This window comes from Ammospiza nelsoni, chromosome 6, assembly GCF_027579445.1.
Source record: "Ammospiza nelsoni isolate bAmmNel1 chromosome 6, bAmmNel1.pri, whole genome shotgun sequence".
In the NCBI taxonomy this organism is placed as follows: domain Eukaryota; kingdom Metazoa; phylum Chordata; class Aves; order Passeriformes; family Passerellidae; genus Ammospiza; species Ammospiza nelsoni.
The window spans coordinates 62,806,517-62,830,133 of NC_080638.1; the positions used below are offsets into that span (position 1 = coordinate 62,806,517).

At 48.5% G+C, this 23,617-nt stretch overlaps 1 protein-coding gene across 5 annotated transcripts in view; it reads right to left on the minus strand.

The window, feature by feature from the left end:
• GNG2 (G protein subunit gamma 2) overlaps positions 1 to 23,114 on the minus strand; it is a 30,937-nt gene extending 7,823 nt beyond the window's left edge. For 2 of the 5 annotated variants that reach the window (XM_059474350.1, XM_059474354.1), the window contains exon 1: positions 22,872 to 23,114. The gene's annotated coding sequence lies outside the window, so the exon portion shown is untranslated. Of the gene's footprint in view, positions 1 to 3,860; positions 4,000 to 22,871 lie in introns of those variants that run through there. The other 3 variants (XM_059474351.1, XM_059474353.1, XM_059474352.1) reach the window with 2 other exon arrangements.
• Positions 23,115 to 23,617: the final 503 nt, after the last annotated feature.

Here is a 23,617-nt window from a genome sequence, read left to right on the forward strand (position 1 = left end):
TTGCTCTCTGCTGAATGAAGAGCTTTGGGTACATTTGAATGACTTTTTTTTTTTCTGTCACCAGCAGCACCCAGACTGAACAGGCACCAAAAATTGGGATTTAGGTGAACAAACAGTGAGGCACATCCCTGATCCCTGGTGCAGCTCTGCTCATTTTAGCTTTCCCAAAAATTTCCCAAAGAATGGCCAAATATTGGAAAATTCAGGGCTGCCCAAATATCAGGGAATAAAGATGCCCAGAAACTGAGGGACAAGAAAATCCAGACAGAGGGAAATACAGATTGACGGATATTTGGGAAATACAAATGCCCAAATACTTGGGAACAAAGATATCTAAATTTTGAGGAATAAGGATGTTCAAATACTGAAGGATAAGGGTGCCCAGATACTGAGGCATAAGAAAGCCCATGCAGAGGGAAACACAGATTCCCAGATATTTGGGAAATAAGGATGCCTAAATACTTGGGAACAAGGATATCCAAATTTTGAGGAATAAGAATGTTAAAATACTGAAGGATAAGGATGCCCAGATACTGCAGAATAAGGATGTCCAAATACTGGAAAATAAAGATGCCCAAATTCTGAGGAATTAGGGTGTCCAAATCCTGGGGAATTCAGGGATATCCAAAGACTGAGGAATAAGGATGTCCAAATATCAGGGAATAAGGATGCCCAGATACTGAAGGATAAGAAAGCCCATACAGGGAGAAATACAGAAACTCAGATATTTAGGAAATAAAGATACTTATTTCCAAATACTTGGGAACAAAGATGTCCAGATTTTGAGGAATAAGAATGTTCAAATACTGAAAGATAAAGATGCCCGAACATCAGGGAATAAGAATGCCCAGATACTGGAAAATAAAGATGCTCAAATACTGAAGAAAAAGGATGTCCAAGTATGAGGGAATAAGGATGCCCAGATACTGGAAAATAAAATGTCGAAATACTGAGGAATAAGGATGTCCAAATACTGAGAAACATGGACACCCAAATCCTGGGGAATTCAGGGATATGCAAATTCTGAGGAATAAGGATGTCCAAATATCAGGGAACAGAATGTCCAGATTCTGGAAAATAAAATGCCCAAATACTGAGGAATTAGAGTGTCCAAATCCTGGGGAACATGGACACCCAAATCCTGGGGAATTCGGGGATACCCAAATCCTGAGGAATAAGGATTCCCATATAAAGGAAAAAATTATTCTCAGATACCTGGGGAACAAGAATGCCCAAATTCTGAGGAATAAGGATGTCCAAATTTTGGGAAATAAGGATGCCCAAATACCAGGGAATAAGGATGTCCAAACCCTGAGGAATCTCCACCAAAATCTTCACCTCTTATCTGTGATGTGGAGCAACAAACGTGGATGTGGAGCAGCTTGATGTGCTGAGATTGAGATTTAAAATGCTCTGAGCTAAAAGCCACCACTGCTCTGGGCCAAGCAGCCCTCCTCCATCCCACCCTCCTGGATTCCTGGAAGCATTTCCACACCAAATGGCACATCCAACCCAAAGCAGGCACTGCAAAAGGAGCATTTCTCGATGCTGAGCCCTCCTGCTAAGCTGCCATGCCATCCCTCCCTCCCAGCCCGGGCTCCTGTGGGGCTCTGGCACCCCAGAGATGCCAGCTCTGCTTGCAGGAGTAATTAAGCTTCATTTGCCAGCTCCTCGTCAGCAGCAGCTGCTGCCTGCTCTGCACTGAGCTCACAGGCTGTGGAGCACGGAGGATCCTGGATTTGGGTGCCTGGTGCTGGATCCATCCCCAGCTCCAGCTCCAAACCCATGGCATCGGAGCTGAACCACCTCCAGAAGTTTTTTCGCCTCTTTTGGTTGGGTTTTAGCTCAAGTTGTGCGTGGGTGGAGATTGGAATTCTCCTAAATGTTTTTGAAAATGGCATTTTCCCATCCCTGGAAGCGTCCAAGGCCAAGTTGGATGGAGCTTGGAGCAACCTGGGATAGCAGAAGGTGTCCCAGCCCATGGCAGGGCATGGAAAAAGATGAGCTTGAAGATCCCTTCCAACCCAAACCATTCCATCATTTATGGCGGAATAACCTTTTCCAACCTGGATGATTCCATGCTTCAATTTTCCAGATTTTTTTCACCTCCCAGCAAGCTTTTTCTCTGCTTTCCATAATATCCATCTCTCCCCTCTGAACCAAAAGGAAAAGCAGGAATGAAACAGAAAGTGCTGACACTGGCCAGGCTGAAACCTCTCCCTTCCCTCACCACAAAGACTGAAAGCAGCATCACCCACCCCGAAACCAGCTCCTTTTTGGGGTGAAAGCAGCAGCTTCCCTGCTCCTTGCCTGCAAAAAAAGTCATATTTTCCATCCTGATGCATTTTCCACTCATTTATAGCAAAGTGGGTGAACCCCACTGGGACAGGAAGGATTTTGGGGAGAGCAGGGATCAGGGTTGTTCCTACCAGGCAGGCATCACCCATGTGGGGTTTGAGCCAGAAAAGAGGGGATTTTTGGACAGAAAAGAGGTTTTTTTGACAAAAAAGGATTTTTTTGGACAAAAAAGGGGCCATGCTGGGTATTATAATGAAGAAATTAGTTCCAAATCTCATTCACTCTGGGATTTCTCCCTGTCCTTGTGCTTCCCAAGAGCTGAGCCCAGCCCAGGTTGCTGAATCCCCATTGAGACAAGCAGGATCTCCCAAAAACTGCCTTTTTCTCCCCAAAAGCAGCGAGGATGCAGATCCAGAAGGGATAACTGGGAACAGGGTCACTGTCTGGCTGGAGTGTGGGAATTCCTCGTGAGGGGCTGGATGCCTTTGCCAGGCATCTTGTGGCTTTTGCTAAAAGCCATGGCTAAAAATAGGTGGCTCAGCTGAAAAAAAAAATTGCTAAATATATCCAGAAAAGTATAAAAATACAACAGGCAAAATAGAAAATAGCAGAGCCACGTTTTCCAGGGGGTGAGAGATGGGATAGTCCCACTCATCCCAACAGGAGTTGCAGATCTGGCTGGGAAAGGAGACTTAATACACCCAAATTCCAAATGTTTCACTTTTTCCTTAGGGAAAGAAAATTATCTGAGCTTGATTTGTTCCACGGAGCAAAAAAAACCTTAATCCTGAGTGCTGCTTCCATCCCCAGCTCCCAGCCCCTCTCCACAGGGATTTTATTCCTTTTCCCAGTCATTTTTTATCCTGGATGTCCAATCCAGTGTTTAAATCCCTGGGAGGCAGCTTGCAGGTCAGAGATGTTGCTGGCAGATAAATAAATAAATAAATTAAAAGACAAGGGAGCGGAAAAACCGAGCTTGTTTCCATGGCAACAGCTTCCTTATCCCTTTGGCTGCATCCCATCCCTCCTGGCAAACCCAGACAGGAGAGCTGGGATGGGCACCTGGTTCAGCCCCAGTTGCTGATCCCAGAACGGTTTGGGATGGAAAGGACCTTAAAAATCATCCAGTTCCACCTCTGCCATTCACAGGGATCCCTTCCACCATCCCAGGCTGCTCCAAGCCCCATCCAGCCTGGACTTGGGCACTTCCAGGGATCCAGGGGCAGCCACAGCTTCCTTCCTTCACCACCCTCCCATAAAAACATTATTTCTTATATCTGTGCCTGAATCAACTCTCTTTAGGATTAAAACCCTTTTTGCTGTCCCTCCAGGCCCTATAAAAACCTGTCCTCCTTTAGAAGGTTCCTTCAGGCCCTGCAAGGGGCTCTGAGCTCTCTCTGGATCCTTCCCTTCTCCAGGTGAGCACCCCCAGCTCTCCCAGAGCAATTTTAAGGATGGGAATTATCAAGCCAAGACAAAAGCACATTTTGCTCTTCCCTAATTTTTGCAGAGCTGAGCACTGGGATTGGCTCTGTCAGAGTTGGGGTGTGCCCTTCACTCACCTTGTGGGAAGCTCAGATGGAGTCAGGAGGCTCCAGCCTCACATTCCTGCTGTGCCCCCTCTCCCTGGAGCAGCCCGTGGGCATCGCGTGCAGGGCAACCTCAGCTGCTTTTGTTTTCTCTCAGGCCCCAACTGAAGGCTCAAACTGAAGCAAACAGGAACCAACCTCAACTTCCTTTTTTTGTTTTTTAGGGGTTTTGTGTTTTTTTTTTTTTTTTTTTTTTTTTTTTTTTTTTTTAATATATTGTTCAGGTGAAAGATCAGCAGCTCTGGTCCCTCCTGCCACCGTTCCTACAAGGTTTTGGCTCTCTCCACCTCAGTGCCACAGACCTGCTCCAGGGTGGGAAAAGGTATTCAGAGCCATGGGAATGCCACTAGGGAATGCACTGGTAGTTGAGCAAACCCCCAGGCTGCTTTAGGGTTGTTATCTGGGGGAAAATCCTGGGAAAAAGTGCTGGTGCACAAGGGATAATGCCAGTGGTGGGAGCAGATCAGGCTCTGGGTGTTCCCTCACCTTGGCCAAATACTGGGGAATAAGGATGCCCAAATTCTGAGGGATAAGATGGAATAACATCCCCAAATATCAGGGAACAAATATGCCCAAATACCAGGGAAAAAGGATGCCCAAATTCTGAGGGATAAAATGGAATAACATCCCCAAATACCAGGGAACAAATATGCCCAAATATCAGGAACAAGGATGCCCAAATTCTGAGGACAAGATGGAATAACATGCCCAAATACAAGGGAACAAGGATGCCCAAATATTGAGCAATGCCCAGCTACTGGGGAATTCAGGGTGCCCAAATACCAAGGAATACAAATTCTCATATGGGAAATGAGAAATAAGGAATTCCCAGATGCCTGGGGAATAATGATGGCCAAAGGCCGAGGAATAAGGATGCCCATAAAGAGGGAATAAAGAATTCCCACCTACTTGGGGAATAAAAATGCTGAAATATTGAGGAATAATGATGTCCAAATACTGGGGAACATGGACACCCAAATCTGGGGAATTCAGGGATACCCAAATCCTGAGGAATAAGGATACCCATATAAAGGAAAAAATTATTCCCAGATACTTGGGGAACAAAAATGCCCAAATTCTGAGGAATAAGGATTTCAACATACTAGGAAATAAGGATGTCCAAATACTGGAGAGCAGGGTTGACCAAATATCAGGGAATAAGAATGGCCAAATATTGGGGAATTCAAGGCTGCTGAAATAACAGGGAATAAGGATGCCCAGATACTGAGGGATAAGAAAACCCATACAGAGGGAAATATGGATTCCCAGATGTTTGGGAAATAAGGATCCCCAAATACTTGGTAACAAGGATGTCCAAATTTTGAGGAATAAGAATGTTCAAATACTGAATGTTAAAGATGCCCAGATACCAGGGAATAAGGATGCCCAGATAGAGGAAAACAGAGATGCCCAGCTACTGGAAGATAAAATGCCCAAATACTGAGGAATAAGGATGTTCAAGTTTTGGGGAATAAGGATGCCCAAATACCAGGGAACAAGGATGTCCAAATCCTGAGGAGTAAGGATTCCCAGATCCTGAGGAATAAGAATGCCTAAATACCAGGGAATAAGGATGCCCAGATACTGGAAAATAAAGATGCCCAGATACTGGAAAATAAAATGCCCAAATACTGAGGAATAAGGATGTCCAAATTTTGGGGAATAAGAATGCCCAAATCCTGAGGAAAAGGATGTCCAAATTTTGGGGAATAAGGATGCCCAAATATGAAGGAATAAGAATGTCCAAATCCTGAGGAATAAGGATTCTCAAATTTTGGGGAATAAGGACATCCAGATCCTGAGGAATATGGATGCCCAAATAACCAGGCCCAGATACTGGAAAATAAAATGCCCAAATACTGAGGAATAAGGATGCCCAAATTTGGGGGAATAAAGATGTACAGATCCTGATGAATAAGGATGTCCAAATTTTGGGGAAATAAGGACATCCAGATCCTGAGAAATAAGAGTGTCCAAATACCAGGGAATATGGATGCCCAGACACTGGGAAAAAAAAAGATGGCCAAATTTTGGGGAATAAGGACACCCAAATTTTGGGGAATAAGGATGTCCAGATCCTGAGGAATAAGGATTCCCAGATCCTGAGGAAGAAGATGTGGGATTCACATTCTCTGAACAGAGAGAGACAATTCTCTTCCTCAGGTTCAGATAATGTGAATCCCACAATAAAGATGTCCAAATTTTGGGGAATAAGGATGTCCAAATTTTCAGGAATAAGAATGCCAAAACACCACGGAATTGGGATGCCCAGGTACTGGGGAATTAGGACTCCCAGCTATGGGGAGCAAGGCTGACATCTCGTCCTGCTGTGACTCAGAAGGGAAGGGGCCAGGCTGTCACATGCTGTGACACCCCAGCAGGGCAGATAAGGGCACACATCCTGTCACATCACCTCCAACCCCAACCCCTGCTCCCCACCAGGGCTCAGCCCTGTCAGGCTGCACTTGAGTGAAAATGAAAATGCCTTAAGGTTTCATGGGGATTTTTGGGGGGTTGGGTTGGGTTTTTAAGGTTTAATAAAATGTTAAACAACACCCAGAGGTCACCAGAAGGCTGCTGCAGCACAGGAGTGAAGGAGAGGAGAACATACAGCTTGAGAAATTCCCCAAAATCCATGGATGGACCAGAGTATCTCCAGCACACAGATCACAGAATCCCAGAGTGCTCTGGGTTGGAAGAAACCTTAAAGATCATCCAAAGATTCCAGCCTTGAAGCTCGTCCCATTCCAGCCTTCAAGCTCATCATATTTCAACACTCAAGCTCATCCCACTCCAACCCCCAAGCTCATCCCATTCCAGCCCCCAAGCTCATCCCATTCCAACCCCCAAGCTCATCCCATTCCAACCCCCAAGCTCATCCCATTCCAGCCTTGAAGCTCATCCCATTCCAGCCTTCAAGCTCGTCCCATTCCAACCCCCAAGCTCGTCCCATTCCAACCTTCAAGCTCATCCCATCCCAACCCCCAAGCTCATCCCATTCCAACCCCCAAGCTCATCGCATTCCACCCTCCAAGCTCATCCCATTCCAGCCTCCAAGCTCGTCCCATTCCAACCCCCAAGATGATCCCATTCCAACCTTCAAGCTCATCCCATTCCACCCTCCAAGCTCATCCCACTCCAAACCCCAAGCTCATCCCATTCCAACCCCCAAGCTCATCCTATTCCAGTCTCCAAGCTCATCCCATTCCAGCCTTGAAGCTCATCCCATTCCAGCCTCCAAGCTCGTCCCATTCCAACCCCCAAGCTCATCCCACTCCAGCCTTCAAGCTCACCCCATTCCAACCTTCAAGCTCGTCCCATCCCAACCCCCAAGCTCACCGCATTCCAGCCTCCAAGTTCATTCCATTTCAGCCTTCAAGCTGATCCCACTCCATCCTTCAAGCTCACCCCATTCCAGCCTCCAAGCTCATCCCATTCCAGCCTCCAAGCTCATCCCATTCCAGCCTTGAAGCTCATCCCATTCCAGCCTCCAAGCTCGTCCCATTCCAACCCCCAAGCTCACCCCATTCCAGCCTCCAAGCTCACCCCATTCCAACCCCCTTCCACCATCCCAGGCTGCTCATCCAGCCTGGCACTGAACTTTTCCACAGATTGGGAATCCACAGCTTCTCTGGGCATTCAGTGCCAGGGCCTCACCACCCTCCCAGTCAGGAATTTCTCCCTTATCTGCTCATCCAGCTCTGAACTCCTGACCCTTAATTAAGGCAAGCAGGCAAGAGCTATTATTTCATGTTAATTAACATATCCAGCCATGGGTTTCAGGTTTTTAACATCCTGCTCTTAAGTATTGGCCAGGGTGAAGATAAGGATCTTGATGGGAAGATGGGAAATGAGGATTGAAAGGGAAGAGAAGATGAAGGGAGAGCTGCAAATGGAGTTGTTCCTCCCAGCATCACATTTCCAAGAGGATTTGGAAAAGGACAAATCCACCTTGGAATGGGTGGAAAAGAGGGGAAAAGAGGGAAAAAGAGAAGGGGAAAAAAAAGAGGAAAAAAAAAAGAGGGAAAAAAAGAGGGAAAAAAGGAGGGAAAAAATGAGAAAAAAAAGAGAAAAAAAAAGAGAAAAAAAAAGAGAAAAAAAGGAGAAAAAAAAAGAGAAAAAAAAGAGGAAAAAGAGAAAAAAAAGAGAAAAAAAAGAGGAAAAAGGAGAAAAAAGAGAGAAAAAAAAAGAGAAAACAAAAGAGAAAAAAAAAAAGATAAAAAAAAGAGGAAAAAATGGTATAAAAGGAGGGAGAAAAAGAGAAATAAAAAGGGAAAAAGAGAGGAAAAAAATAGGTGAAAAAAGGCAAAAAAATTTGTCCCCTGTGCATTCTCTATTTCCACAATCCATAACTCTGAAAAGGAATTTTCTGCAGCATGCATTCCTGCAAATCACCCCAAATTCAAGGCTGGGGAATGGTTTGACTCCATTATCTCAGGGATTTTCTCCAACCTAAATTATTCCATGATTTCCCAATCCCCGCTTATTGGTGTGGGGTCACAGCCACCCTGGAGGAACTGGGACGAGACCTTGCCCTGATTTAGTTAAAAGATTTTATTTTAGGGTCACCCTCTATGTGACCACAGAAAATGGGGAGGAAAATGTGAATTTTGCCACGCTGCTGGGCCCAGCCCTCTGCAAATCAATTTTCAGCTCAAATAAACCCTAGATCTCTTTTTTTTTTTTTTGCTAGAGCCTCATCATTTTCCCCAAAAAAACCCTCCTGCAGCAGGCAAAGCCTTGGGCTGCAGAAATCCTCGTGATGAGGAATCATCCCCCGATGATTTCACCCCCATCAAACCTTTATTAGAATTTTATTTTAAGTAACACTCACAGGGAGCCCAATGACCCTTTCCAGCCTCTGGGAATCACCCAACAAGTGACATCAGCACAGAAACAACCCCGTTAAGCAGCCCCATTAATCTGAGCCCCTCTCCCCTCAGGAATTACCTGAGACTGCTTTAATTAGGTATCCAGCGTGCAAAAGAATTAATTAATTGGTGATAAGCACCTGAACCACATTACTCATAAGGCTCTATTTCAAGCTTCAAATACAGCAAACAGGTCACAGCCCAGCTGAGAGTGTAGACAGAACTCCCAGGGCTCCTGCCTGGTATTTCTCTTCCCATCCTTGTCATGGAAAGAACAAGGCTGGGAATATTTTTTTTTTTACCCTTTTTTTTTTTTTTTCTTTTTTTTTGTATTAATTTTCCTTCCATCCTGGGAAGTGTTGGACAGGGTTTGGAGCAACCTGGGATAGTGGGAATTGTCCCTGTCCATGGCAGGGGGTGGGACTGGGTGATTTCAAGGTCTCCTCCAACCCAAACTATTCAGGGTTTTCAGATTTTCCACAGCTGCTGCCTTCAGAACTACTCCAATAGTGACTGCACCACATGGAGATGGGAGTTCTGGGATAATTTTGGGGGATTTGTTGTGTTTTAGGTGTGGGTTGTGGGGTAAAACACACCAAATCCCCCAAAATTATCACAGTTATCTTGGGGCTGTGGGGGTTTCACATCCCTGAGAGGAGCAGTAAAGTGAGTAAAGCATCTGCTGAGGGCCACAGCACAATGGGCAGGGGGAGAATCCACGTGGAGCAGGGCAGGGTTTAGCAGGTTTTTGAGGGGGGAAAAAAGAGGAAAAGGAGAGGAAAAATGGGTATAAAAGGAGAGAAAAAAGAGAAATAAAAAGAGGAAAAAGAGAAAAAAAAAGCAGAAAAGGAGGGGAAAAGTGGGGCAAAAAGAAGGAAAAAATTAAAATTTTTCCCTGTGCATTCTGTATTTCCACAATCCCTAATTTTGAAAAATAATTTACTGTGGCTTGTGCTGGCTCTGACATTTCACAGCCTGGCAAAGCTGAGGCTGTGAGAGGGGTTCCCCAAGCTGAGGGGGATGAGGGCAGGGATGGAGAAAGAGGTGTAGGCAGGGATACAGGGATGTGGGCAGGGATGCAGGTGTGGATCAGGGCAGGGCTGCAGGAACAGATGCAGGCAGGGATGTGGACAAGATCTGGGCATGGATGTGGTCAGGGATGCTGTCTCAGGCTGGAAATGCAGGTGTGTGCTCCATCCCCATCTGTCAGAGCTGGGGCAGCTCTCTGCTGTTCCTGGGGCAGTTGTTTCTTTATCTCTCCCCCAGCCAACCCTCCCTGCAGGAGATCTCTGCTGTCCATGGCCACTGAGTGTCCCTGCAGGGCTGATCCAATGCCAGCATCCCATGGGGAGATGCTCCGCCCAGGGGAGGAGCCAAGCATTCCTACCTGGGCACAATCTGAGCCTGGCACAGCACAGCAGCCTTTGCCCCCTGCACTGCCAGAGGAGCAGCTTTCTGCTGCCCTGCATGGCCAGAGGGAGCCCAGGCCCATCTGCAGCAGCCCTGGAGCTGCAGAGGAAAACTCCCCCCTTGTGCAGGATCCCTGCTGCAGCAGAGCCACAGCTGGCACTGCAGGAGGGCTGAGCCCCCATGGCATGGGGCTGGGACACCCCCTGACACACAGGGGGCAGGGCATGGTCTGGCTCTGGATGGGGTTTGTTTTCTTTTTTGTACTACTGCATTTGTATTTTTAATTTTCCTAGTAAAGAACTGATATTCCTATTCTGCAGGAGGGCTGAGCCACCATGGAATGGAACTGCTGCCACCACCCTGACCCACAAGGTGTCAGGTCTATTCTGACTCTGTCAGTGGGGACTTTTTTATTTGTACTATTGCATTTGTATTTTTAATTTTCCCAATAAAGAACTGCTATTCCTACTCCCATATCTTTGCCTGAGAGGCCCTTAATTTCAAAATTATAATAATTCACAGGGAGGGGTTTCACATTTTCCATTTCAGGGGAGGCTCCTGCCTCCCTTAGCACACACCTGGCTTTCCAAACCAAAACTGATGCACACAGGGATGTGTGTGGGGATCTGGGCAGGGCTGGAGCCCTGGCAGAGCTCAAACCAGGTTATTCGGGCGGGCTGGCAGAAGTAGGTTGTTGGTGCTGCTGCTCTGACCCATATTATCCCAATTAAATTTAACTCCCTGCCCCTGTGTCCCCTGTGCCTTGCTGCATTCCAGGCTGCAGCTGGCCCTGTTTTTGGAGGCAGGGTGTACACCTGGGTCCTGCCCAGCAATGAGGAGAGGAGGGCACGGCCAGCGTGGCAGAACTGGGGCAGCATTTCTGATCCAGGCTTTCCACAGCATCCACAGCTGCTCCAGCAGTGGCTGTATCACAGGATGGGAATTCTGGGATAATTTTGGGGGATTTGGTGTGTTTTAGGTGTGGGTTGTGGGGTAAAACACACCAAATCCCCCCAGATTATCACAGTTATCTTGGGGCTGTGATAATTTCAGGTCTCACATCCCTGAGCGAGCAGTGAATGAGTAAAGCATCTGCTTGAGGGCCACAGCACAATGGGCAGGTGGAAAATCCACATGGAACAGGGTTTAGCAGGATTCTGAGGGGGAAAAAAGAAAAAAAAAAAGTATAAAAGGAAGGAGGAAAAAAGAGAAATAAAAAGAGGAAAAAAGGGTATAAAAGGAAGGGGGGAAAAAGAGAAATAAAAAGAGGGAAAAGAGAGAAAAAAGGTATAAATGGAATGGGGGAAAAAGAGAAATAAAAGAAGAAAAAGAGAGGAAAAAAGGGTATGAAAGGAAGGGGGGGAAAAGAGAAATAAAAAGAGAGGGGGAAAAGGGTATAGATGGAAGGGGGGAAAAAGAGAAATAAAAAAGGAAAAAGAGAGGAAAAAAGGGTATAAATGGAAGGGGAAAAAAGATAAATAAAGAGAGGGAAAAGAGAGAAAAAAGGTATAAATGGAATGGGGGAAAAAGAGAAATAAAAGAAGAAAAAGAGAGGAAAAAAGGGTATGAAAGGAAGGGGGGGAAAAGAGAAATAAAAAGAGAGGGGGAAAAGGGTATAGATGGAAGGGGGAAAAAGAGAAATAAAAAAGGAAAAAGAGAGGAAAAAAAGGGTATAAATGGAAGGGGAAAAAGAGAAATAAAAAGAGGGAAAAGAGAGAAAAAAGGTATAAATGGAACGGGGGAAAAAGAGAAATAAAAGAAGAAAAAGAGAGGAAAAAGGGTATGAAAGGAAGGGGGGGGAAAGAGAAATAAAAAGAGAAAAAAAGGGTATAAATGGAAGGGAGGAAAAGAGAGAAATAAAAAGAGAGAAAAAGGTATAAAAGGAAGGGGGGAAAGAGAAATAAAAAGAGGAAAAATAGAGGAAAAAAGTGTATGAATGGAAGAGGGGAGAAAGAGAAATAAAAAGAGGAAAGAGAGAGGAAAAAAGGGTATGAAAGGAAGGAGGAAAAAGAGAAATAAAAAGAGGAAAAAAGGTTATAAAAGGAAGGGGGAAAGGAGAAATGAAAAAGAGAGGAAAAAAAGGTTATAAATGGAAGGGGGAAAAACGAGAAATAAAAAGAGGGAAAAAGGTATAAATGGAAGGGGAGGAAAACAGAAATAAAAAGAGGGAAAAGAAAGGGGAAAAAGGTATAAATGGAAGGGAGGGAAAGATAAATAAAAAGAGAGAAAACGGTATAAAAGGAAGGGGAAAAAAGAGAAATAAAAAGAGGAAAAAGAGAGAAAAAAAGGGTATAAATGGAAGTGGGGGGAAGAGAAAGAAAAAGAAAAAGGTATAAAAGGAAGGGGGGAAAAGAGAAATAAAAAGAGGGGGAAAGAGAGGAAAAAAGGTTATAAAGGGAAGGGGGGAAAAAGAGAAATAAAAAGAGGGAAAAGAGAGAAAAAAAGGTACAAATGGAAGGGGGGGGGGAAGAGAGAGAAATAAAAAGAGGAAAAAAGAGAGGAAAAAAGGGCATGAAAGGAAGGGGGAAAAAGCAAAATAAAAAGAGGAAAAAGGGGTAGAAAAGGAGAAATAAAAAGAGAGAAAAAAAGGAAAAAAGGAGGAAAAAAAAAGGGGGCATGTGCTTAGCATCTTTCCTTTGCTCCAGGCCTGACCCACCTACATTTTCCCTGACCACGCTGCTCCTGCAAACAGCAAAATTGGCTTTTCCCTGCCAGCTGCTCCCTCAGAGCCTTTCCCACCCCATTCCCTGGCCCGTCTCCATCCTCAGCCTCCCTCATCCCTTAATGACCTCCACAGAGAGCTCCTCACCTTCCCCGGAGAGCCCTAAACCCCCCAAACCAGCCCATTTCTCCCCAAAACCCTGGCAGAGATCCCTTCCTGCTGAGTCCAGGGTGCTGCTTTCCCAGCTGTGGGTGACACGAGCTCAGCACACACCGCTGCCTTTACACTCACACGGCAAAAAAAGAACGAAAGGTGCAAAATTCCAAGCCTGAGGAACGCTGGAAAGCCTGGATGAAGCAGCCCAGGACAGCTGGATCCCCTCCCTCCCCATGCAGGGATCCCTCAGGTGCTTCATTTATCCCAGTCCCGGAGCTCTGATCCTTCTGGAATCACTGCCTTGGCACCACGGGTTTTGTCTTAAATATTCTATACGTGCTTTTTAAATATAACTTATATAAATTTATATAATTTATATAATAATATCTTTAAATAATTCACGAGTTTGAGCTTACTAGTTTAACATTCATTTCTCTTTTTCTATAGTTTGCATTTTTTTCCCATCAACTACTGCATACCCTGTATTTTCTCCTTTTGCAAGGAGTTGTATCTCTGTTAGCTAACACCATTCCCAAAGGCCTATTTTGGGGTGTCTTCTGCTAGAATGATTTTATTTTATTTTATTTTATTTTATTTTATTTTATTTTATTTTATTTTATTTTATTTTATTTTATTTTATTTTATTTTATTTTATTTTATTTTATTTTATTCCTGTATCCAACTTTCTGGTTTTCTGTCCCATTTTTCAAGATTTTTATCTTCATCTTATCTTATCTTTTTATTGATCCCCTCTCTCTGTTTTTCACTTTTCTCTAACAACCTAAATACCACTTTTCTTTCTACTATACACACACAAAAAATAAAAAACCTTTTCTCCACACTACTTTTCAATACAATACACCTCCCTCCAAGAAGATATAGTGAAGCTTAAAATGCACAATCTACATTATGCACAATATACATTATTATACATTACACAATATACACAATATACATTACATATACTTTCATTTGTCTATATTCACTCACTTTTACTTCTCATTCCCCAGGGTTAAACACCTTTCCCTGCCTACCTGCTACTGGGAAATCTCTGTTTCACTATTTTCTGTATTTTTCCTGAGCTGCTCGTTGGGGGATCTCAGTTCCAGGCAGGATGTGGATTCCAAACCAGCCCAACTTTTCTATCATTTAATAGAAACACTCACACAGGGCTTAGATTTTCAAGCTTAAAAAAAATAATAATAATAATTTCCTCCCTTATTTGCTGCTTATACCTCTCCTTAAGCCTGGCTGGCTGCATTAAAATAATCTTTTTATTCCCTTTATTCCCCGTTTTTATTCACAGTGTGGAGGGAGGAAGGAGGAGGGAGAGTTTCCCCCAGCTCTGGCATTAAGTGGGGAGTGAGGGAAGCACCAGAGGTGGATGCAAATCCCTGAGCAAGGATGTGAGGCTGAGCAATTCTATTAAATCAGCTGATAAATAATGCAAGGGATTTTGATGGGGCCGGCCCTGCCAGCACGACACAAACACCACCAGGTCTCCAGCATGTTCAAAATCCAAGGGATGCAGCAAGAACTGACCCCAAAGCCTTTCCCAGCACGTAAAGATGAAAAAGAGGGTCACTCTGGAGCTCTGTCCCCACCAGGGCTTTGCCCTTTCCCAAGGTTCTGCACAAAGCCATGGAATCCACCATGGAAGGCCTGGCCAATGTTCAGCATTTCCCCAGGTGGGGAAGCTCTGCCTGGGCCCTTCCCAGCAGCAGCCTCAGGCCTGGGGGTTCATTAGAAATTAGAAGAGGTTCAGGCAGGTTGTGATGGTTCCCAAAGTGCTGCAGAACCAGAGAGGGGCAGGAAATCCCTGAGGAGGAGCCTGGAGCATGGAGAAAACCCAGGCATGTTCCTGCAGGACAACTTGGGCCTACACGGGGACAGCTCTGACCTGCCCTGAGTGATGGGTGGGAGCAGAGATTCCCAATTCCCAATCTCCCACCCATCCCTGCCCTCTGTGTCCTGTCCCTCCATGCCTTGTCCCCAGTCCCTCTGCAGCTCTCCTGGAGCCCCTTCAGGCCCTGCCAGGGGCTCTGAGCTCTCCCTGGAGCCTTCTCCTCTCCAGGGGAACATTCCCAGCCCTCAGAGCACCTCCATGGCTCCTCTGGGCTCCTGGGCACTGGGAATTGTTCCAGTCTCAGGAGGCTCAGACCAAGCCCTGCCTGTTTCTCCCAAGGTTTCTGTGCAGAATCCCTTGGGCTGCGGACATGACAATGACAAATGTCACAGGCACAGACACTGGCACTGCCCTGGTGTCCCCCTGGGGACAGTGGCATTGTGGGGACGTTTCCCTGGCACCCCTGACTCTCAACACCTTCTTTATCCTCCTTCCCTGCTCCAGAGCAAAACCAGAGAGGAATCGGATCAGTGCTGAGCATCTCCCATCAGCTGGCAGCTGCTGCTTTCTTACCCAAAATACCCAAAAACGACCCCAAAGCACAGCTCCTCCAAACCCACAGCTCCTGCACAGGAACCCACAGCTCCAGGGAGGTTTTTAAACCTGAAGGATCCTCCCAGCATCATTTCAGCACTGTCCTTAAGGGATCAGAGCACAGACTGTGCCTGTTGGACACCTGGCAATGCTCCCTGTGCCATCCCAAGGGATGCTCCAACAGGTTCAATATTCCTGAACCTCATCCAGCTCCTGGTTTGTCCTCTGGGACACAGCCCAGATGGGAGAACACAGCTCCTCCTCACCCCTGCAGGCTCTGGGGGCTGCGCAGGGACACTCTGCCTGTCCCCAAGGTGCCACCACCCCCGTGGTGGCTCTTCCCTGGCTCAGCACCACGTCTGCTCCTTGGGAAAAGGAACCAGGAAAAAGAAATCATTGAAAAAGAATTGGCAAAAGTTGCAGTGGAATTTCAATCCCCACCCCTGGAGGGACAGAAAAGCACTGTGGGGTGGTGGCACTCGGGGACGTGGGCGCTTGGAGATTTGAGAGGGATTTTCCAATTCCACAATTTCCTGGCACGAGAAACACGACAGCACCCGAACGTTAATGACCATAATGACCTTAATGACCGTAATTAGCACATGAACCCACCATGAATTAGCAGTGCCACTCTTCTCCTGCAGGTGCCAGCCCTGGGGACATCAGGGCTCTTCCTGCGCAGGCAGGGGCAGGAGGAGAGGGAAGAGAGGGATCCTCAGTGTGAAAATGTGTATTTGATGATTGGCTTTTTGCAAATATTCAAATGAATATTGTATGTGTTGTGTTAGAAAGTGATGCTGTGTTAATTCTCTTAAGTAGTGTGTTAAATATAGTTTTAGGTTATAACAAAATGTTAAAATAGAAACTATGCTATGTAAGATACTTTTTTTAAAGAAAGGACTTGCAGCCACAGGAGATAGCAGCCACAGGACACCTGAATCTTTCAGAGAAAGAGAATTTATTGCTCCATTCTCAGGAGAAATGAACTTCTTCCTGCATCGAAGGCCCTGTCAAGAGTCAGAGGAAGAAGCTGACACTGCCCAGCCAGAATCCTGTGTTTGAATGGAATTTATGCATCATGGATGAGGTGGATGAATATGCAACAGGCTTTTGCTTTTAAGGGTTAATCCTCTGCTAATGTGCGTCCTTCTTTGGGCTTGTTTTGCCCAGAAAAGGTACCCAGACTGTCCGTAACCCTTTGTATTTATTGTCTTATATTGTCCTAATCCAAATTGTCCAAATCATTATCAGTCTAATTATATTACTATTTTTAGCACCATTTTATTACTAATAAACTTTTAAAATTTTAAAAACAAGTGATTGGCGTTTTTCACACTCAGCACGGATTTACTCCGGGAACGTGCCAGAATCAGGGGGTGGTGACACAGGACACCAATGATGTCCCCAGGGCACCGATGATGTCCCCGTGGTCCCCTCTGCTGCAGGGATGGGCATGGTAGCAGGAAACATCCAGGTTTTGGGGCTGGGTTTGTTCCCCTGGCCCCTCAGAAGAGCAGCCCTGTGACCCCAGGAACACCGAGGGATTTGCAGTGGGAATATCCCGTGCTCTGCCAAGGATTTTCCCCTTTTGGGCGATTTTATATGAGCACAAATCCCTGAGGAGCTCCAAGGCAGCTCCTCCCCACCCAGATCCCTCTTGCAGTGCCCATCCAGGACCTTTCCAGCTGTTCCTAGGGAGCATTAAGGGATGGACAGAGACAGCTTTCCTTCCCAAAGCCCTCGGGAGAGCAGAGAGGAAGATAAACCTGTTAAACTGAGCCAGCAGCTCAGCCAAAGGAGCTTATTTATCCAGCAGCACCCCTGGAATAACCAACCTGCAGCCCAGGAACCTGCAGGAGAGCAGCAGAGAGCTCCAACCACCATAGCTTCCCTTGGATAAACTAATTAAGCCGGGCTCTAATGAGGATGATGATGACAGACAAGAGGGGAAGGAAAGTGCTGAGTGAAAAGCCAGGGAAGGACGAGATAAGGTGAAAACTAATTGTGTTTGGGAGGATAAGCAGGTCCTGGTGCAGCTGCTGCTTCCCAGGAATCATCCAGGCTGCCTCAGCTGCAAGGTGCTGATTTTTCAAGGCTTGGCCCAATGTAATTTCTGAAGGGATTTATTTTTTTATTCCCACTGATCCTGGTGCTTGGAGTCCATCATTCCCACGTGAAATGCAGGGGATGAGGGATTTTAGACTCCAGCCTCAGCATGGCTGCATCTGAGCCCATCCCAGATGGTCTCTTAGATCCCTTCCAACCCAAGCTACCTGTGATTCCCTGATCTGTGATTCTCTGATCTGTCATTCCCTGATCCTGTGATTCCATGATTTCCTGATCTGTCATTTCCTGATCTGTGATTCCCTCATTTGTGATTCCCTGATCCCCTTATCCTGTGATTCCCTGATCCTGTGATTCTGTGATTACCTGATCCTGTCATTCAAGACCTGTGATTCCCTGATCCTGTAATTTCTCGAACTGTCATTTCTTGATCTGTGATTCCCTGACCTCTCATTCCCTGCTCCTGTCATTCATTTCCTGCTCTTGTCATTCCCTGATCTGATTCCCTGATCCTGTGATTTCCTAATCTGTGATTCCTTGCTCCTGTCATTCCCTGATTCCGTGGTCATGTCATTGCCTGACCCTGTGATTCCCTGATCTGTGATTCCCTAATTTGTGATTCCCTGATCCTGTGATTCCATGATTCCCTGATCCTATGATTTCCTAACCTGTGATTCCTTGCTCTTGTCATTCCCTGATCTGATTCCCTGCTCCTGTCATTCTCTGATTCCTTGCTCCTGTCATTGCCTGACCCTGTGATTCCCTGATCTGTGATCCTGTGATTCCCTGATCCTGTCATTCAAGACCTGTGATTCCTTGATCCTGTCATTTCTTGATCTGTGATTCCCTGATCCTGTGATTTCCTAATCTGTGATTCCCTGATCCTGTAATTCTCTGATTCCCTAATTTGTGATTCCTTGCTCCTGACATTCCCTGCTCCTGCATCATTCCCTGATCTGTGATTCCCTGATCTGTCATTCCCTGCTCCCTCCATTCCCTGATTTCCTGATCCTGTCATTCATTCCCTGTGCCTGCCATTCCCTGATTCCCTGCTCCTGTCATTATGTGATTTCCTTATCTGTGATTCCCTGCTCCTGCCATTCCCTGCTGCGGCCCCCAGCCTCCTCGATTCCCTTGCACCTACCTAATCAAAGGCATCATTAATTAATTAACCAACCACTGGCCTGATCCAACACTCACACTCCACCAGCACCATCCCAGCCCCACCCTGGATGGGGTTTGGAACAATCCTGGCTTCTCCATGGAGCCAAATCCAGCTGGATCCTGCCCAGCTCAGAGCTGCCCTGTCCCTGCAGCCACCCTGAGCATCCCCACCAGGACATCCCTGGCCATTCCCTCAGGGAATTTGGGTGGACAAAACCCCTCCTGTGCTCCAAAGGGAGTGGATGTGGGGGGTTTGCACCACGCATGAGGCACCCAGAGGGAAAAATGCACATGGAAAGCTGAGCAGGGAATAAAACAGTGCGAGGACAAGCAAAAAAATCCCTGGCTCAGTGGAGCAGGATGCAGCCACATCCTTTTCCATGGAATGGGGTTTCATCCCTGCTCCCCACGAAGATGCTGAGCCCAGAGAGGGGAACAGCAAGAGAAGAGCCTGAAAAGCAGGAAAAGCTGAAAATCCAGCTCTGACCTGCCCTTTTCCATGCTGGCTGTGAACACACACGGACACATCCCGCTTTCCCCATCCCACTTTCTCCTCTCCAGGTGAGCACCCCCAGCTCTCCCAGCCTGGCTCCAGCCCTCAGAGCACCTCCATGGCTCCTCTGGGCTCCTGGGCACTGGGAATTGTTCCAGTCTCAGGAGGCTCAGACCAAGCCCTGCCTGTTTCTCCCAAGGTTTCTGTGCAGAATCCCTTGGGCTGCTGACATGACAGTGACAAATGTCACAGGCACAGACACTGGCACTGCCCTGGTGTCCCCCTGGGGACAGTGGCATTGTGGGGACGTTTCCCTGGCACCCCTGACTCTCAACACCTTCTTTATCCTCCTTCCCTGCTCCAGAGCAAAACCAGAGAGGAATCGGATCAGTGCTGAGCATCTCCCATCAGCTGGCAGCTGCTGCTTTCTTACCCAAAATACCCAAAAACGACCCCAAAGCACAGCTCCTCCAAACCCACAGCTCCTGCACAGGAACCCACAGCTCCAGGGAGGATTTTAAGCCAACTGAAGCCTGAGGAATCCTTTTCCCATCCCGCTTTCCCCATCCCGCTCCGGGCACAGCAGGGAGATCCTTGGCAAAGCCACGCTGAGGACTGATGCCACTCGAGCCTGAAATGCTGTTTTTCCAGGGTAAATCCCTAAATCCCAGCCCCAAACGGGGCGATCCAGGGGGAGGGAGGGTCCTGGATGTGCCCTCCTGGAGCATCCCAATGGGATGGGCGGGATGGAGCAGGACAGCCGCCCCTGGCAGCGATTTTTGGGGACATGAGGGGTCCGTGGGGCTCCAGCACCGTCTCTCCCGCCCTAATTACTATGGAAACAGCCGGCGCCTGCCTGTCCTCCTTCGGTGACTCACCGGGATTCAGGAGCCCCTGGAATTCCAGCGGGAGCATCCGCGGGGCTGCCGGGCGGGATTGGCACTGCCCACCCCGGGAAAATCGCGTTTATGTTGCATTTTCCACTTGGCACGGGGTGGCAAAGCAGCAGGTGGGGTTGGGGATTAATACCAGTAATAACAGTAATAATATTAATAATAACAATACCACAAAATATAAATATAAATATAAATATAAATATAAATATAAATATAAATATAAATATAAATATAAATATAAATATAAATATAAATATAAATATAAATATAAATATAAATATAAATATAAATATGCTTCTTGACCAGCTCGCAGCCATCAATCCATGGGATTCCCTTCAGGATTGCCTGCTCCTGGTCTTGAGAACCCCCATGCCATGAAGCAGCCTCAGTTATCACCTCCCCCAGATGCAAAATGTGCCCCACCAAGGAGAAAACCCCACGAGATCCTTCAGGGTGGTGCGTTATCCACTGGGAGCAAAGCTGGCAGCTCCCAGGGAGGCTGGGAGAGGGGATGGGCACGTGTGGAGAGACCACAGGTCCTCCCAAGGTGGGAATATCCCATTTTTGGGGGCAAGGCTGCCTCCAGGCGTGATCCAGGTGAGCAGCCAGCAGCACATTGCATCAAGCATCACCCCTCCCTCCTCCTCCTCCAAGGCTGGAAATGCCTAAAAAAGCCCCAAAATTGGTGCCAAGGAGCCGCTGGGGCCATGCCCGGCCTTGTAGGGCCAGCACAGAAGGTGGGGTGGGATAGGGATCAGCCCATCCCTGAATCCCACAAAACAGGGTGGGAAAAGCCCCTTTAGAACCCTCCAAACCCCCTCCCAGAGAAAGGCTTGGCCCCAGGGCTTTCCTGGCAATAATTAATTGAGTCATATTTCAATGCAGCCAGCGGCCATATGGTTGGAAAGAGGATTAAAAAATCTGCATGCTCCAGTTGCATCCAGGAAAATCCAGTTATGAGGAAAAATCCTCCGTGCCTGGCTGCAGCCTGCTGCCACCCATCCACACGGCCCCAGCCCCTTCTCCAGGACAGAGGAGCTGGGGATGATGGATTGGGAGCGATTGGGGGAAGTGGGGAAAGAAATGAGAGCAGCAGGAAATGGGGAAAGAAATAAGAGCAGCAGAGGCAGATCACTGCTGCTCCCAGCCCCTGCCCTTTGGGCACCGCGCTCTAAGTTCATTAGCAGCTCATTAGCGATTGATTAATGAGGGGGTATGGTTGTGCCTCAGGACTGGCCTTAAATAATTTAATAAATATAAATCATTTCCCACCAAGGAGGTGAGAATCGTGGGGTCTCTGACAGGGGTGGGAAGGGTCCCTAAAGCCCATCCCATCCCACTCCCTGCCATCCACACCTTCCCCAAGCCCTGTCCAACCTGGCCTGGAACAATTCCAGGGATTTGGGGCAGCCCCAGCTGCTCTGGGCACCCTGTGCCAGGGCCTGCCCACCCTCACAGCCAGGAATTTCCTCCCAATTTCTATTCCAGAATTTCCCCCTAATTTCTATTCCAAATCCTCCCTGTGTCGGTTTTTTGCTGGATTCCCCCCTCCCAGCCCTGGACCGGTTTTCCTCGAGAGATTTTCCCGGGAATCCTTCTTCACCCAAAGCACAGCTGGGAAAACACGGATTGGGATATAAAGGAGAGGGGCATGGCTGTGGGGATGGACCTGCATGGACATCGCCCCCAGACCCCCCCAAGCCAGGCTGGGGCTGATCCCAGCACATGCTGCAGCAGGGATTTGGGATCGGGAAAATCTCCCCGTTCCTTCCTTCCTTCCTTCCTTCCCGTGATTACAAAAAAAAAAAAAAAAAAAAAAAAAAGAAAAAAAAGAAGAAAAAAAAGAAAAAAATCAGGGAAGAAAGAACACTACGTCTCATTCATCCGCGGAGAAAGCCTCGCCTGTGATGGCAAATCAGCTGATTAAGGAGGATCAAACCCTTTAAATCCAACCTTTGTTGGGAGCCCGAGCTCGCTGCACAAAGCACCTTCGGGTGGGACCCCGGGGCGTCCCTGGGCGCGGGGAATGCGAGATTTGGGGGAATTCTAAAGATTTGGGAGCGGCTCGGTCCCCACGGGGGTCAGGGACAGCGGGGGTGGGGACAGCCCTGCCCGGCCCCACCTGCGCCAGCGCTCCCAGTGATTCCAGTGCTCCCAGTGCTCACTCCCAGTGCTCCCAGTGCTCCCAGTGCCAGTGCTCCCAGTGCTCACTCCCAGTGCTCCCAGTGCCAGTGTTCCCAGCGCTCCCAGTGCCAGTGTTCCCAGTGCTCACTCCCAGTGCTCCCAGTGCTCCCAGTGCCAGTGCTCCCAGTGCTCACTCCCAGTGCTCCCAGTGCTCCCAGTGCCAGTGCTCCCAGTGCTCACTCCCAGTGCTCCCAGTGCCAGTGCTCCCAGTGTTCCCAGTGCCAGTGTTCCCACTGCCCCCAGTGCCAGTGCTCCCAGTGCTCACTCCTAGTGCTCCCAGTGCTCACTCCCAGTGTTCCCAGTGCTCCCAGTGCCAGTGCTCCCAGTGTTCCCAGTGCCAGTGTTCCCACTGACCCCAGTGCCAGTGCTCCAGTGCTCACTCCCAGTGCTCCCAGTGCCAGTGCTCCCAGTGCCAGCCCTGCCAGCGCTCCCAGTGCTCCCCGTGCTCCCAGTGCCAGCCCTGCCAGTGTTCCCAGCGCTCCCAGTGCTCCCAGTAACAGCCTTTCCAGCGCACCCAGCGCTCCCAGTACTCACGCCCAGTGTGCCCAGTGCCCCCAGTGCCAGCCCGGCCAGTGTTTCCAGTGCTCACTCCCAGTGCTCCCAGTGACAGCCCTCCTAGGGCTCCCAGTGCCCCCATTCCGTACCTGGAAGCGGTGCCCCGGTTTCCCGCGGGGCGGGCGGCGGCGGGACGGACAGACGGACAGCGGGATGGACAGACGGACGGACGGACGGACGGGCGCTGCGATGGAGGAGGGAGGGCCGGGGGGACGCGGCCGCAGCAGCAGCAGGAGGAGGAGGATGAGGAGGAGGAGGATGGTGGTCAGCAGCAGCCCCGAGCGGCGAGTCCCCACCCAGCTTTGTCTGCGCTCATCCCGCTGCCTACAGGAAGCGGCTCAGCCCCGACTTCCTCCTCCTCCTCCTCCTCCTCCTCCTGATGCTCTGCGCTCCCCCGGCGTTCGGGGATCGCTCCTGCCCAGACCCCGCTGCCCCCTCCCTGTCCCTGTCCCTGTCCCTGTCCCTGTCCCTGTCCCTGTCCCTGTCCCTGTCCCTGTCCCTGCCCCTTGCACGGCCCCTTGTCCCTCGGCCACCCCACGGCGCCCCGAGCCCGCACCCGCTCCGTGCCCACCCCACACCCGTGTGCACCCCCAGTTCCTACGCCCGCCCCGTATCCCCCCGAACCCCTCCTGAACCCCCCTGCACCCATCACAGCCCTAAAGCACCCCTGAACCCCACACACCCACCCCTGCACGCCACAGCCCCCAAACCCACCCCTGCCCTCTGCACTGCTCCAAACGCCCCCAGCCTGGCTCCCCCATGTCCCTGGAGCCCCCCAAAACCCCGGAGCCCTCCCAGCCCTTCCCTCCCCAACACCCCCCATCCCCCTGGCACA